The 15518-nt window shown below is 37.9% G+C and overlaps 1 pseudogene; it reads left to right on the top strand.

Annotated features, from left to right (window-relative positions):
* Positions 1-7903: 7903 nt before the first annotated feature.
* LOC129462120 (heterogeneous nuclear ribonucleoprotein A1-like) lies at positions 7904-8917 on the top strand (annotated as a pseudogene).
* The last annotated feature ends 6601 nt before the right edge of the window (positions 8918-15518 follow it).

The following is a 15518-nucleotide window of genomic DNA, read 5'->3' as shown; positions in this document are numbered from 1 at the left end:
AGGAGCCAGAATGGCTGGAGCTGAAGAACAGGTCAGAGAAGTAGCAAGCAGCTAGTGTGATGGGCCTCACAGCCATTGTGAAGAGGCTGGCCTTGAGTCTATGTAAGATGGGGAGCCCTTGGACATGTGAACTAAGAGAAGGTATGATCCATACTTAAGGGGATAACACTGGCTGCTAGGTTGAGATTAGACTGTAAAGGGAACAAGCATAGGAGTTAGAGATGATAATGGCTTCGACAAGCAGCAGAGGCAGTGGGAAGTGATAGGATTCTGGAAATATTTCAGGATAACAGGATTTTTTGAGTGAAAGAGAGAAATCAAGGGTAACTCCAAGATTTTAGGACTAACTGAAAGGATAGAATTACTACTATTTGCAACGTGGTAGAGCAAGTTTGTCGGGGAAGACCAGGAATTTAGTTAGAAAATATTCAGTCTGACCTGTCTATTAGGCATCAATAATTGTTCAGTAAATGTATGTAGACTGATTATATCTAATGTACATCACATACTTTTTGCACATATCACACATAATAAACTTCTAAGAACTGGTCCTCATTCTAGAAAATTTCTCCTCCCAGTGTATCAGTACGGAACTTTCACAGTACAATGGGTTGAAAAAAGAATTTCAGAATCTAGAGGAGTATTTGATATGTAGTGATTGTCTTTTATCATCACCCCAATACGCAAAGTTAAGGCAAATTTCCATAATATTTTCACAGTATAGATTGGCATCCATTTGAGAGCAATAGTAATTAGAATGTACAATCTGCATATATTTCTTTGTTTAGAATTGTATTGGGTAAAAAAAACCGCTGTTTGTGAAAGATTTTAAGAACTTTTCAAATGTTTGAAAACATCTTACAGTTTCAACAAGGACAAAAGCTGTTACAAACAGTAAAAAATAATTATTATTGTTTTTCATTATTGAATTAAACATAATAATTTTTAGTAAAGAGACGTTTTCCTAGACAGAGGTCTTCAGTCATTAGACGGTTATGTTCATACATGATTTCAAATCATCTCAGTATTGGTAATGACAGTTTATATGTTTCTATGTAAGTTAGCACAAATATAAATATATATAAAAACACAATGTAGAATTATACACATGTGCATGTATGTGTGTATATGGAATCAGTGCATTACAGAAGCTTTTTAAAGTAGGTTTTAGGTCTTATTTATTTTGTGTATGTCTGTGCTACATATTTCCTTGAAAGAAAACATGGATTGTTGGTGGAGCCAAGATGGCCGAATAGGAACAGCTCTGGTCTACAGCTCCCAGTGTGAGCAACACAGAAGACGGGTGATTTCTGCATTTCCATCTGAGGTACTGGGTTCATCTCACTAGGGAGTGCCAAACAGTGGGTGCAGGACAGTCGGTTTAGCGCACCCTCGCGAGCCAAGCCAAAGCAGGGCGAGGCATTGTCTCACTTGGGAAGCGCAAGGGGTCAGGGTGTTCCCTTTCCTAGTCAAAGAAAGGGGTGACAGATGGCACCTGGAAAATCAGGTCACTCCCACCCTAATACTGCACTTTTCCAATGGGCTTGGAAAACGGCACACCAGGAGATTGTGTCCCGTACCTGGTTCGGAGGGTTCTATAGCCACGGAGTCTAGCTGATTGCTAGCACAGCAGTCTGAGATCAGACTGCAAGGCGGCAGCGAGGCTGGGGGAGGGGCGTCTGCCATTGCCCAGGCTTGCTTAGGTAAACAAAGCAGCCAGGAAGCTCGAACTGGGTGGAGCCCACCACAGCTCAAGGAGGCCTGCCTGCCTCTGTAGGCTCCACCTCTGGGGGCAGGGCACAGACAAACAAAAAGTCAGCAGGAACCTCTGCAGACTTCAATGTCCCTGTCTGACAGCTTTGAAGAGAGTAGTGGTTCTCGCAGCACGCAGCTGGAGATCTGAGAACGGACAGACTGCCTCCTAAAGTGGGTCCCTGACCCCCGAGCAGCCTAATTGGGAGGCACCCCCCAGTAGGGACAGACTGACACCTCACTCGACCGGGTACTCCTCTGAGACAAAACTTCCAGAGGAACAATCAGACAGCTGAATTTGCAGTTCACGAAAATCCGCTGTGCTGCAGCCACTGCTGCTGACACCCAGGCAAACAGGGTCTGGAATGGACCTCTAGCAAACTCCAACAGACCTGCAGTTGACGGTCCTGTCTGTTAGAAGGAAAACTAACAGAAAGGACACACACAACAAAAACCCATCTGTACATCACCATCATCAAAGACCAAAAGTAGAAAAACTACAAAGATGGGGAGAAAACAGAGCAGAAAAACTGGAAACTCTAAAAAGCAGAGCACTTCTCCTCCTCCAGAGGAACACAGTTCCTCACCAGCAATGGAATAAAGCTGGATGGAGAATGACTTTGATGAGTTGAGAGAAGAAGGCTTCAGACGATCAAACTACTCCAAGCTACAGGAGGAAATTCAAACCAATGGCAAAGAAGTTAAAAACTTTGAAAAAAAATTAGACAAATGCATAACTAAAATGACCAATGCAGAGAAGTGCTTAAAGGAGCTGATGGAGCTGAAAGCCAAGTTTCGAGAACTACATGAAGAATATGAAAGCCTCAGTAGCCGATGCAATCAACTGGAAGAAAGGGTATCAGTGATGGAAGATGAAATGAATGAAATGAAGCAAGAAGGGAAGTTTAGAGAAAAAAGAATAAAAAGAAATGAACAAATCCTCCAAGAAATATGGGACTATGTGAAAAAACCAAACCTACATCTGACTGGTGTACGTGAAAGTGATGGGGAGAATGGAACCAAGTTGGAAAACACTCTGCAAGATATTACCCAGGACAACTTCCCCAATCTAGCAAGGCAGGCCAACATTCAGATTCAGGAAATATAGAGAATGCCACAAAGATACTCCTTCAGAAGAACAACTCCAAGACACATAATTGTCAGATTCACCAAAGTTGAAATGAAGGAAAAAATGTTAAGGGCAGCCAGAGATAAAGGTCGGGTTACCCACAAACGGAAGCCCATCAGACTAACAGCTGATCTCTCAGCAGAAACTCTACAAGCCAGAAGAGAGTGGGGGCTGATATTCAACATTCTTAAAGAAAAGAATTTTCAACGCAGAATTTCCTATCCCGCCAAACTAAGCTTCATAAGTGAAGGAGAAATAAAATACTTTACAGACAAGCAAACACTGAGTGATTTTGTCACCACCAGGCCTGCCCTAAAAGAGCTCCTGTAGGAAGCACTAAACATGGAAAGGAACAACCGGTACCAGCCACTGCAAAAACATGCCAAATTGTAAAGACCATCGAGGGTAGGAAGAAACTGCATCAACTAACGAGCAAAATAACCAGCTAACATCATAATGACAGGATCAAATTCACACATAACAATATTAACTTTAAATGTAAATGGGCTAAATGCTCCAATTAAAAGACACAGATTGGCAAATTGGATAAGGAGTCAAGACCCAACAGTGTTCTGTATTCAGGAAACCCATCTCACGTGCAGAGACACACATAGACTCAGAATGAAGGGATGGAGGAAGATCTACCAAGAAAATGGAAAACAATAAAAGGCAGAAGTTGCAATCCTAGTCTCTGATAAAATAGACTTTAAATCAACAAAGATCAAAAGAGACAAAGAAGGCCATTACATAATGGTAAAGGGATCAATTCAACAAGAAGAGCTAACTATCCTAAATATATATGCACCCAATACAGGAGCACCCAGATTCATAAAGCAAGTCCTGAGTGACCTATAAAGAGAATTAGACTCCCACACAATAATAATGGGAGATTTTCACACCCCACTGTCAACATTAGACAGATCAACGAGACAGAAAGTTAACAAGGACACCCAGGAATTGAACTCAGCTCTGCACCAAGTGGACCTAATAGACATCTACAGAACTCTGCACCCCAAATCAACAGAATATACATTTTTTTCAGCACCATACCACACCTATTCCAAAATTGACCACATAGTTGGAAGTAAAGCTCTCCTCAGCAAATGGAAAAGAACAGAAATTATAACAAACTGTCTCTCAGACCACAGTGCAATCAAACTAGAACTCAGGATTAAGAAACTCACTCAAAACTACTCAACTACATGGAAACTGAACAACCTGCTCCTGAATGACTACTGGGTACATAACAAAATGAAGGCAGAATAAAGATGTTCTTTGAAACCAATGAGAACAAAGACACAACATACCAGAATCTCTGGGACACATTCAAAGCAGTGTGTAGAGGGAAATTTATAGCACGAAATGCCCACGAGGGAAAACAGGAAAGATCCAAAATTGACTCCCTAGTATTACAATTAAAAGAACTAGAAAAGCAAGAGCAAACACATTCAAAAGCCAGCAAAAGGCTAGAAATAACTAAAATCAGAGCAGAACTGAAGGAAATAGAGACACAAAAAAACCCTTCAAAAAATTAATGAATCCAGGAGCTGTTTTTTTGAAAAGATCAACAAAATTGATAGACCGCTAGCAAGACTAATAAAGAAGAAAAGAGAGAAGAATCAAATAGATGCAGTAAAAAATGATAAAGGGGATATCACCACCGATCCTACAGAAATATAATCTACCATCAGAGAATACTACAAACACCTCTATGCAAATAAACTAGAAAATCTAGAAGAAATGGATAAATTTCTCGACAAATACACCCTCCCAAGACTAAACTAGGAAGAAGTTGAATCTCTGAATAGACCAATAACAGGTTCTGAAATTGTGGCAATAATCAATAGCTTACCAACCAAAAAGAGTCCAGGACCTGGTGGATTCACAGCCGAATTCTACCAGAAGTACAAGGAGGAACCGGTACCATTCCTTCTGAAACTATTCCAATCAAAAGAAAAAGAGGGAATCCTCCCTAACACATTTTATGAGGCCAACATCATCCTGATACCAAAGCCTGGCAGAGACACAAACAAAAAAGAGAATTTCAGACCAATATCCTTGATGAACATTGATGCAAAAATCCTCAATAAAATACTGGCAAACCAAATCCAGCAGCACATCAAAAAGCTTATCCACCATGATCAAGTGGGCTTCATCCCTGAGATGCAAGACTGGTTCAACATACGCAAATCAATAAATGTAATCCAGCATATAAACAGAACCAAAGACAAAAACCACATGATTATCTCAATAGATGGAGAAAAGGCCTTTGAAAAAATACAACAACCCTTCATGCTAAAATCTCTCAATAAATTAGGTATTGATGGGACACATCTCAAAATCATAAGAGCTATCTATGACAAACCCACAGCCAATATCATACTGAATGGGCAAAAACTGGAAGCATTCCCTTTAAAAACTGGCACAAGACAGGGATGCCCTCTCTCACTACTCCTATTCAACATAGTGTTGGAAGTTCTGGCCAGGGTAATCAGGCAGGAGAAGGAAATAAAGGGTATTCAATTAGGAAAAGAGGAAGTCCAATTGTCCCTGTTTGCAGATGACATGATTGTATATCTAGAAAACCCCATTGTCTCAGCCCCAAATCTCCTTAAGCTGATAAGCAACTTCAGCAAAGTCTCAGGATACAAAATCAATGTACAAAAATCACAAGCATTCTTGTATACCAATTACAGACAAACAGAGAGCTAAATCATGAGTGAACTCCCATTCACAATTGCTTCAAAGAGAATAAAATACCTAGGAATCCAACTTACAAGGGATGTGAAGGACCTCTTCAAGGAGAACTACAAACCACTGCTCAATGAAATAAAAGAAGATACAAACAAATGGAAGAACATTCCATGCTCATGGGTTGGAAGAATCAATATCGTGAAAATGGCCATACTGCCCAAGGTAATTTATAGATTCAATGCCATCCCCATCAAGCTACCAATGACTTTCTTCACAGAATTGGAAAAAAACTACTTTAAAGTTCATATGGAACCAAAAAAGAGCCCGCATCGCCAATTCAATCCTAAGCCAAAAGAACAAAGCTGGAGGCATCACGCTACCTGACTTCAAACTATACTACAAGGCTACAGTAACCAAAACAGCATGGTACTGGTACCAAAACAGAGATATAGACCAATAGAACAGAACCAAGCCCTCACAAGTAATGCCACATATCTACAACTATCTGATCTTTGACAAACCTGACAAAAACAAGAAATGGGGAAAGGATTCCCTATTTAATAAATGGTGCTGGGAAAACTGGCTAGCCATATGTAGAAAGCTGAAACTGGATCCCTTCCTTACACCTTATACAAAAATTAATTCAAGATGGATTAAAGACTTACATGTTAGACCTAAAACAATAAAAGCCCTAGAAGAAAACCTAGGCAATACCATTGAGGACATAGGCATGGGCAAGGACTTCATGTCTAAAACACCAAAAGCAATGGCAACAAAAGCCAAAATTGACAAATGGGATCTAATTAAACTAAAGAGCTTCTGCACAGCAAAAGAAACTACCATCAGAATGAACAGGCAACCTACAAAATGGGAGAAAATTTTTGCAACCTACTCATCTGACAAAGGGCTAATATCCACCATCTACAATGAACTCAAACAAATTTACAAGAAAAAACAAACAACCCCATCAAAATGTGGGCGAAGGACATGAACAGACACGTCTCAAAAGAAGACATTTATGCAGCCAAAAAACACATGAAAAAATGCTCATCATCACTGGCCATCAGAGAAGTGCAAATCAAAACCACAATGAGATACCATCTCACACCAGTTAGAATGGCCATCATTAAAAAGTCAGGAAACAACAGGCACTGGAGAGGATGTGGAGAAATAGGAACACTTTTATACTGTTGGTGGGACTGTAAACTTGTTCAACCATTGTGGAAGTCAGTGTGGCGATTCCTCAGGGATCTGGAACTAGAAATACCATTTGACTGGGTATATACCCAAAGGACTATAAATCATGCTGCTATAAAGACACATGCACATGTATGTTTATTGCGGCATTGTTCACAATAGCAAAGACTTGGAACCAACCCAAATGTCCAACAACGATAGACTGGATTAAGAAAATGTGGCACATATACACCATGGAATACTATGCAGCCATAAAAAATGATGAGTTCATGTCCTTTGTAGGGACATGGATGAAACTGGAAACCATCATTCTCAGTAAACTATCACAAGGACAAAAAACCAAACACCGCATGTTCCCACTCATAGGTGGGAATTGAATAATGAGAATGCATGGACACAGGAAGGGGAACAACACACTCCGGGGACTGTTCTGGGTTGTGGGGAGGGGGGAGGGACAGCATTAGGAGATATACCTAATGCTAAATGACGAGTTAATTGGTGCAGCACACCAAGATGGCACATGGATACATATGTAACAAACCTGCACATTGTGCACATGTACCCTAAAACTTAAAGTATAATAATAATATTAAAAAAAGAATGTATTTAATGTCACTCAAAATGGTTCAAATGTTATGTTCTATTATGTGTATTTTGCCACAATAAAAAGTAATAAATGTTAAAAGTAAAAAAAAAAAAAAAAGAAAAAAGAAAACATGATAGAAGTTCAGGCCGTTATCATCTAGAAAGTGTGTGGGGGAAGAGGGTATTATAAAAATTATAAACAAAACCAAACTTTTATAGTGTATCTCAATAGAAATTACCCAAAATAAATTATCGCAAAGTTACCAAGAATAAACATCGGTTTTGTCACTCAACCTTAGTAAGTTTTAAAAGTTAATATTTTTGTTTCTTCACCTTTTTCTTGGGATAATTTATTGTGCTTTCTTTATTCAAATGAAATGATCATATCATGTCTAATATATTTTTCACATCCTCTGATAATGGCAAGAATTCTTGTGTTCTGTAAATATTTATAATACATTTATTTGCTTAAAATACTTTCATAGCCTTTCTGCCTGTGGATGCCACCGAATAAGCATGGTTAAAGTCTCTCTTCTCTCTGCCATCATGTCCAAGTCTGAGTCTCCTAAAGAGCCTTAACAGCTGAGGAAGCTCTTCTTTGGAGGGTTAAGCTTTGAAACAACTGATGAGAGCCTGAGGAGCCATTCTGAGCAGTGGGGAATGCTCATGGACTGTGTGGTCATGAGAGATCCAAACACCAAGTGCTCCAGGGGCTTTGGGTTTGTCACATATGCCACTGTGGAGGAGGTAGATGCAGCCATGAATGCAAGGCCACACAAGGTGGATGGAAGAGTTGTGGAACCAAAGAGCTGTCTCAAGAGAAGATTCTCAAAGACCACGTGCCCACTTAACTGTGAAAAAGATATTTGTTGATGGCATTAATGAAGACACTGAAGAACATCACCAAAGAAATTATTTTGAACAGTTTGGAAAAATTGAAGTGACTGAAATCATGACTGACCAAGGCAGTGACAAGAAAAGGGGCTTTGCCTTTGTAACCTTTGATGACCATGACTCCATGGAGAAGATTGTCATTCAGAAATACCATACTGTGAATGGCCACAACTGTGAAGTTAGGAAAGCCTTGTCAAAGTGAGAGATGGCTAGTGTTCATCCAGCCAAAGAGGCCGAAGTGGTTCTGGAAACTTTGGTGGTGGTCATGGAGGTGGTTTTAGTGGGAATGACAACTTTGGTCATGGAAGAAACTTCAATGGTTGTGGTGGCTTTGGTGGCAGCTATGGTGGTAGTGGATATGGTGGCAGTGGGGATGGCTATAATGGATTTGGTAATGATGGAAGCAATTTTGGAGGTGGTGGAATCTACAATGATTTTGGCAATTACAACAATCAGTCTTCAAATTTTGGACCCATGAAGGGAGGAAACTCTGGAGGCAGAAGCTCTGGCCCTTATGGTGGTGGAGGCCAATGCTTTGCCAAACCACGAAACAAAGGTGGCTATGGCGGTTCTGGTAGAAGCAGTAGCGATGGCAGTGGTAGAAGATTTTAGTTAGGAAACAAAGCTTAGCAAGAGAGGAGAGCCAGAGAAGTGACAGGGAAGCTACAGGTTGTAATAGATTTGTAAACTTAGCCAAGCACAGTGGTGGCAGGGCCTAGCTGTTACAAAGAAGAAATGTTTTAGAAAAACACTCATGTGTATGGGCAAAAAATTCGACGACTGTATTTGCAACTAATTGTATAACAGGTTATTTTAGTTTCTGTTCTGTGGAAAGTGTAAAGCATTCCAACAAAGGGTTTTAATGTAGTTTTTTTTTAAATTTATTTTTATTTTTTTATACCCATGCTGTTGATTGCTAAATGTAATAGTCTGATTGTGGTGCTGAATAAATGTCTTTTTTTAAAAAAAATTTCATAATATACTTGGTCTTTTGGAAATGTTTAAGAATATTAATTATTGTATTATTAACTATATGGTATTACAATATTTTGCAAGACAGACACTGGATATATTTTATTAAACTATGAGAATTCATTTCCGTGGTTTTCCCCTCTTATAAAATATGTCACTCTTCATAAGAAGGAACACTGTATGAATCCTTACCTAATGCCAGCACAATGCAAATATATAATAAACACACTGATATTTACCCAAAGCAGTAAGATTTAATTTTAAATAATGAATTCAACAGACAGAAACTTTCCAGAGAAGCCATTTTAGAAATAGAACAAAATTCATTTTAAAAATAATGCGCAGGTTAATTTACCAAGTAAGCGGAATAGAGCAATTGAAATGTGTTTTCACTTATGTCCTGGAATTATCTAGTGTCTAAAGTCAGAGCCCAAGGGTAAGGGAGGTGGAGAGGATTCGAACACTACTACATTTCTTGGCTTCATATCACTTAGTGTTATCAAATACTCATCTTTACTCAACAACTGTAATGTATTAAAAATACACACTGTAACTCTGTGCTAGACGTTTTACGGAAGTCATTTCTTTTAATCCTATATGCAAATATGTATCCTTCTGTTCCTATGCACCTGCTTATAGGAACTGTGCATCTCCAAATGTTGACATAGACAGGCCAGAGGAACTATTCAAGGCTACATGGATCTGCATTTTCACATAATACAGTGCAAGGGTTCTCAATTTCTTTGAACCCTCTCCCTTTACTTCAAATTCTATTTTACACAGATTGGTACTGCTTTGGTTTAAATCGAGTGTGGGTAAGGAGTAAATTAGTTCACCACCCAACCTCTCCCTTCCTTCAACCTTTGCCCATCTCAACCAAGCTTCCCACCAAAATTAATGGCAGAGGGCTTTTTTTTTTTTGATAGAGTCTCACTATGTTGCCCAGGCTGGAGTACAGTGGTGCGATCTCAGCTCACTGCAACCCCTGCCTCCTGGGTTCAAGAGATTCTCCTGCCTCAGCCTCCCAAGTAGCCAGCCACCATGCCCAGCTAATTTTTTGTATTTTTAGTAGAGACAGGGTTCCACTGTGTTAGCCAGGATGGTCTCAATCTCCTGACCTCTTGATCCGACCACCTCGGCCTCCCAAAGTGCTGGGATTACAGGCGTGAGCCACTGCAACTGGCCTAGTGGCAGAGTTTTAAAAACAGTTGTATAGGGCAAATATCTCCTGCTAAGCTAGTCAGCTTCTAAATAGTATTCCCTTTCAATCTAATGTCTATCGTTGTAAATTAAGAAAACAAGTTGATTGTCTTAATTATGTATCATTCTTCAGTTTGAACTTCAAGACATCCTATGTGTCAGGTCAGTTACGTATAGCTGAGTAAGCATAGTGGTTTAGGAAATTGATAGTCTTTAAAACAAATTGATTAGAGAACTCAGAACCATCAAGTGAAAAACCAGAGTTGGAACTCCGACTATTTTACTCCATATCCCATGTTTTGTTGTCAATATATAGAAAACTACAGTAAGGTAAGACATCAATAAGTTGGTGTTCATTATAGTCAACTCACACTGGATGAAATTCTCAGTGGTAAAAATCCCTTTAAAATACAAGATATTTCCTAAGACAAAAGTAAAGCAACAGGACATCATAATATGCCTATGCTATTGGCTGCTCTAACAAGTGACCACAAGTTGGGCAGCTTGAAACAACACAAATATTTGTTATCTCACAGTTCTCAGTGTCAAAACTCTGAAAAGGGTCTCACTGGACTAAAACTGAGGTGTTAGCAGGGCAGATTTCTTTCTGGAGTTTCGAGGGATGGATTCATTTACTCGCCTTTTTCAGCTTCTTGAAGCTGCTAGCATTTCTAGGCTCCTGGTCCCCTACTATCTCCAAAGCCAGTGATTGGCCAATCCAGTCACCTCATACTGCCTCACTCTGAGTCAAACTCTTCCGCCTCCCCTTTCCACATTTAAGAACCCTTGTGATCACATTCATCCTACCTGGATAACCTAGAATAGTCCTCTTCTTAAAGTTGGTTAATTAGCAACCTTAATTCTATCTGTGACTTTACCTTCCCTTTGCTACTGAGCATAGCATACTTTCAGGTTCCAGGAGAGAGGATGTGGGCATCTTTAGGGGCCACTTTTTTTCTGCCTACCACAGTGCCTGAAGAAAAAAATGAGTGAGTAGAAGGAAGGTGCTTGGTCTGAGTGGAGACTACAAACGTGAAGCAAAGGCAGTGGAAGAATCATCAGTGTTTATCTAACAAAGTCTATAGGTAGAGACACCAGATTAGGGTAATGCAAGCTTTACTACACAGCCCTTTAATCACTACACAGGCACATCCTGTGATGAGAGAGATCACCAGGATTTTCCATGGCCTAACATACCATTTAGCCCAGTTTCCTGTGCTCTGAGTTCATAAAGTAAATCATCTTTAGGCTCTGAATTCAGATTCTTAGAAATCATGATTCCAGGAAAGGCATGTGCCACATCAGAGAGTGAAATACAATCAGGAGGAAAAAACATCTGCCATCTCTATGTTTTAATATTCTACTTTGTGCACACATATCCTGCAAAACTGAGGGCCTGATTAATTTGGAGTCCGCTTAACAAAGGTGATTTTCTGGAACTTCAGTCCTCAGACCAGACTCTGAATTAAATCCACTGTCCAAGAAATTAGCATGCTGCAAAAGCCAAGTAGCTATTTTATGATGCTCTGTGATATAATTGGTTACTTTTTTGTCTGCTGTTTTATCTTAGTAAATTTCTAAGGTTTTTCAAGCAACATTATCCTAACTTAGATGTCGGTGCTTATTTAGAATTAATCAGAATAGAAAGTAAAATATTACTGAAATAAAAATATAAATCAAAGAGAAAATAGTTTGATCTGTACGTTTTATTTATGCTGAGCTTTAGAGACACACAGTGTTAATACGAGGCAAAACACACTTTGTATTGACTGTGCAGCTTTTAAATGAGAAAAGTATCTTAGTTTTAATTGTGAAGATTAACTATTTTTGAAGACTAGTTACTCTTTTAATGTTGTCAAATTACATTTTTTCACTAAAACGACATAGCCTAAAAGATTATTATATCAAAAAAAATTTTACACTTGATTGTTTTCCTGCAAATCAAGGGCCCTTTTAAATGCGATCTTTACTTAATTGTATTATTTTTGCTATTTTTAGTATATTTTTTTAAATTTACCTCCATTATTAAAAGGGAGAAAAAACAAAAAGAGGTACAGGTTTCCATTATACCCATTATCAAAGTTATATCATAGCTTCTCTTCTAGCTTAGGTATCTTCACCCCTCTGGCTTGGAATCAGTAGGATCCAATTCAAGAAGGATGCACGAAGCTTGTGAAGTAGTGTATTGCGGGGATTTTTTTTTTTTTTTTTTTTTTTTTTTTTTGAGACGGAGTCTCGCTCTGTCGCCCAGGCTGGAGTGCAGTGGCGCAATCTCGGCTCACTGCAAGCTCCGCCTCCCGGGTTCACGCCATTCTCCTGCCTCAGCCTCTCCGAGTAGCTGGGACTACAGGCGCCCGCCACCACGCCCGGCTAATTTTTTTTTTGTATTTTTAGTAGAGACGGGGTTTCACCGTGGTCTCGATCTCCTGACCTCATGATCCGCCTGCCTCGGCCTCCCAAAGTGTTGGCTGGGATTACAAGCGTGAGCCACCGCGCCCGGCCGTGGATTTTTTGTTTACGTGTTTTTAGAATTTTATTTTCATTTCTCTCCAAGTAATATGTAGATTCTTCTCCTTGTACCCAGGTGCCTGTTACAACCTGGTGACCATTCAAATACTTATAAAGTCAATATCTCATGTCTTTGGCGCTCCTTCCCTGGATTCCAGATCAAAGCAAACTGTCCTTTATGCTTACAAATTCATTCAGTACACAAAAGGATTATAAGAGCATAGTGGATATCTCTTCTCGTATAGTATACTTTATCAGCATCAGTATCAAATGGGAGTTTGTTACAAATGCACCATCTTGAGTCTTACTCTAGAACTCTGAATAAAAATCTGCATTTTAACAAGAACCTCAGAGTGATTTTTGAGCTCATTAATGTTTCAGAAGGAATAGAGATAAATGGTTTTCAACATTTTGTCCAAATTTTCTAATTTTTGACACACCTTTTTCTTTCTAGTTATACCCATTTTTTTAATTCTAGATATTGTCATTTTGTATTTTCTTGCTAGTATTTTTTCTCTTTCTCTGTAACTTTGATCAGTTTCTCTAGAGGTTTATCAATCTTTTTCAGGAACCAATATTCCATTTAAAAAATGTTTTTCATTATTGGCCTTAGCATTAATTTTGTTCATTATTTTTCTTCATCATTGACCTATAGATTGATTTTGTTCTTTTTTTATGTTTATTTTATTTTTCATTGACATATACTAATTCGGCATGTTATGGGGTACAGTATGATGAGATCTTATTGTTTATTATTATTTTTCTACCTACTTAAAAAAAATCACTCATTTCTACCTTCTTATGGTGGTTATTTAGATCACTGATTTTCTACCTAGGCATTTTCCTTTCTACTACAGGCACTGAAATCTAAAAATTTTTACTCTAAACACTATTTACCAGAACACTAAACAGATCTTCTAATTTTTCTTTAGATTTCTTCATTGAGCCATGGATTATTACAGATACTTGGAGTATATGTCTTTTCTACTGATTTCTAAATTAATGTTGTTGTGCTCAGAGAATATACTCTGTATTATTTTAATTCTTTGATCTTATGTTTTATGACAAAGCATTTTGTCTTTTGGCAAATGTTTAATGCACACTTGAAAATAATATATATTCTTCAACTGTTAGATGTAGTGTTCTATCAATGTCAATTAAGATTTATAGTTTTTCAAACATATCATGTCTGCATTGATTTTTATGAGTCCTATCCATTTTTGAGAGGGTAGTGTTAATATTTCCAATTGTTTGTGCATTTTAATTTTTCTTTTACGTTTATTAATTTTGTTTTTGTATTTTGAAAGTCTTTTGCTTTTTGTATTTTGTATTTGGAAATTGTGAGCATACAGATTTTTGATAATATTTTTGGTCATGAAGTACACTAGACTTTGATGTTAATATACTTACCTCTGTTTTCTTATGCTTAGGGTTCTCAAAGTGAAGTTTCCTCAAACTTTTATTTTAATGCAGCCTTTGTCTTTTTTATTTAATATTCCTTTTAGATGGCATATAGGCAGATCTTGTTTTTTTAATTCATTCTTATAATCAAAGTCTTTTAATTGGAGTGTTTCTTTTCTTTCCATTTATTCTAAGTATTGATATTTGTTCCAACTACTAACATACATTTTTGTTCTGCAGATCTTTATCTGCCCTTTTTTGATGAGTAATATGTTTTTGTAGTATTTGATTTGTATTTCCTCTACAAATTCTTGAGATATCCTCTTTATAATATTTCTCTCTTTGACTGCCCTAGAGATTAGTATATGCGTGTTTTGCTTATCTACAGTCAAACAATGTGTAAAATTTGCAACAGCATAACCCATTTAACATTTTCCTGTCCTTTGTGCTCTTCTTACATCTTCTAAATATGTATTTAGTGCTACAATACAATATTGTTCCTTTTTTGCTTTAAATGATAACCCTTTAAAGAAATTTAAAGATATTTTTTAAACATTTCATAGTGTGTTTGTGTACATGTGTGTAATCTTCCCTTCCGCCTAGTATTCTTTCAGAAAATTTAGGTCCATTCAAAAGTAAGGGCTTTTAAAAACACATTTATATACTATCCACAGTGTTCTATGCCTTGATACTTTTAATTTTATATGTGTCAGAAACTTTGCATATATTGTACTAGCCTGTTGTCACACTGCAAATAAAGACATACTCAAGTCTGGGTAATTTATATAGGAAAGAGGTTTAATGGACTCACAGTTCAGCATGGCTTGGTAGGCATCATAATCATGGCAGAAGGCAAAGGAGACGCATCAGCCCTGCATCAGTTTTAAATTCAAGTGAGACTTGTAATTCAAAGTTAAGGAAATATGTTATATTTTGATTAACCTATAGAAGAGAGAAATCTCTTCGTGAAACATGATTGGGAATTACAGCACATTGTTAAAAAACAGTTACAAATACGAAGATAAAGTGTACCTAGATATTTATTTTGCTCAATATATACCCTCTCTTAAATGGATTTTAATTTTTTTTTTTTTAAATTATTTATCTATTTATTTATTTTGCCCAGTCTGGAGTGCAGTGTCAAGATCATAGCTCACTGCAACCTTGAGCCCTTTGGCTCAATTGA

The sequence above is a fragment of the Symphalangus syndactylus genome, chromosome 14 (assembly GCF_028878055.3).
Source record: "Symphalangus syndactylus isolate Jambi chromosome 14, NHGRI_mSymSyn1-v2.1_pri, whole genome shotgun sequence".
Taxonomy (NCBI): Eukaryota; Metazoa; Chordata; class Mammalia; order Primates; family Hylobatidae; genus Symphalangus; species Symphalangus syndactylus.
This window is presented reverse-complemented; position numbering and strand designations above follow the sequence as displayed.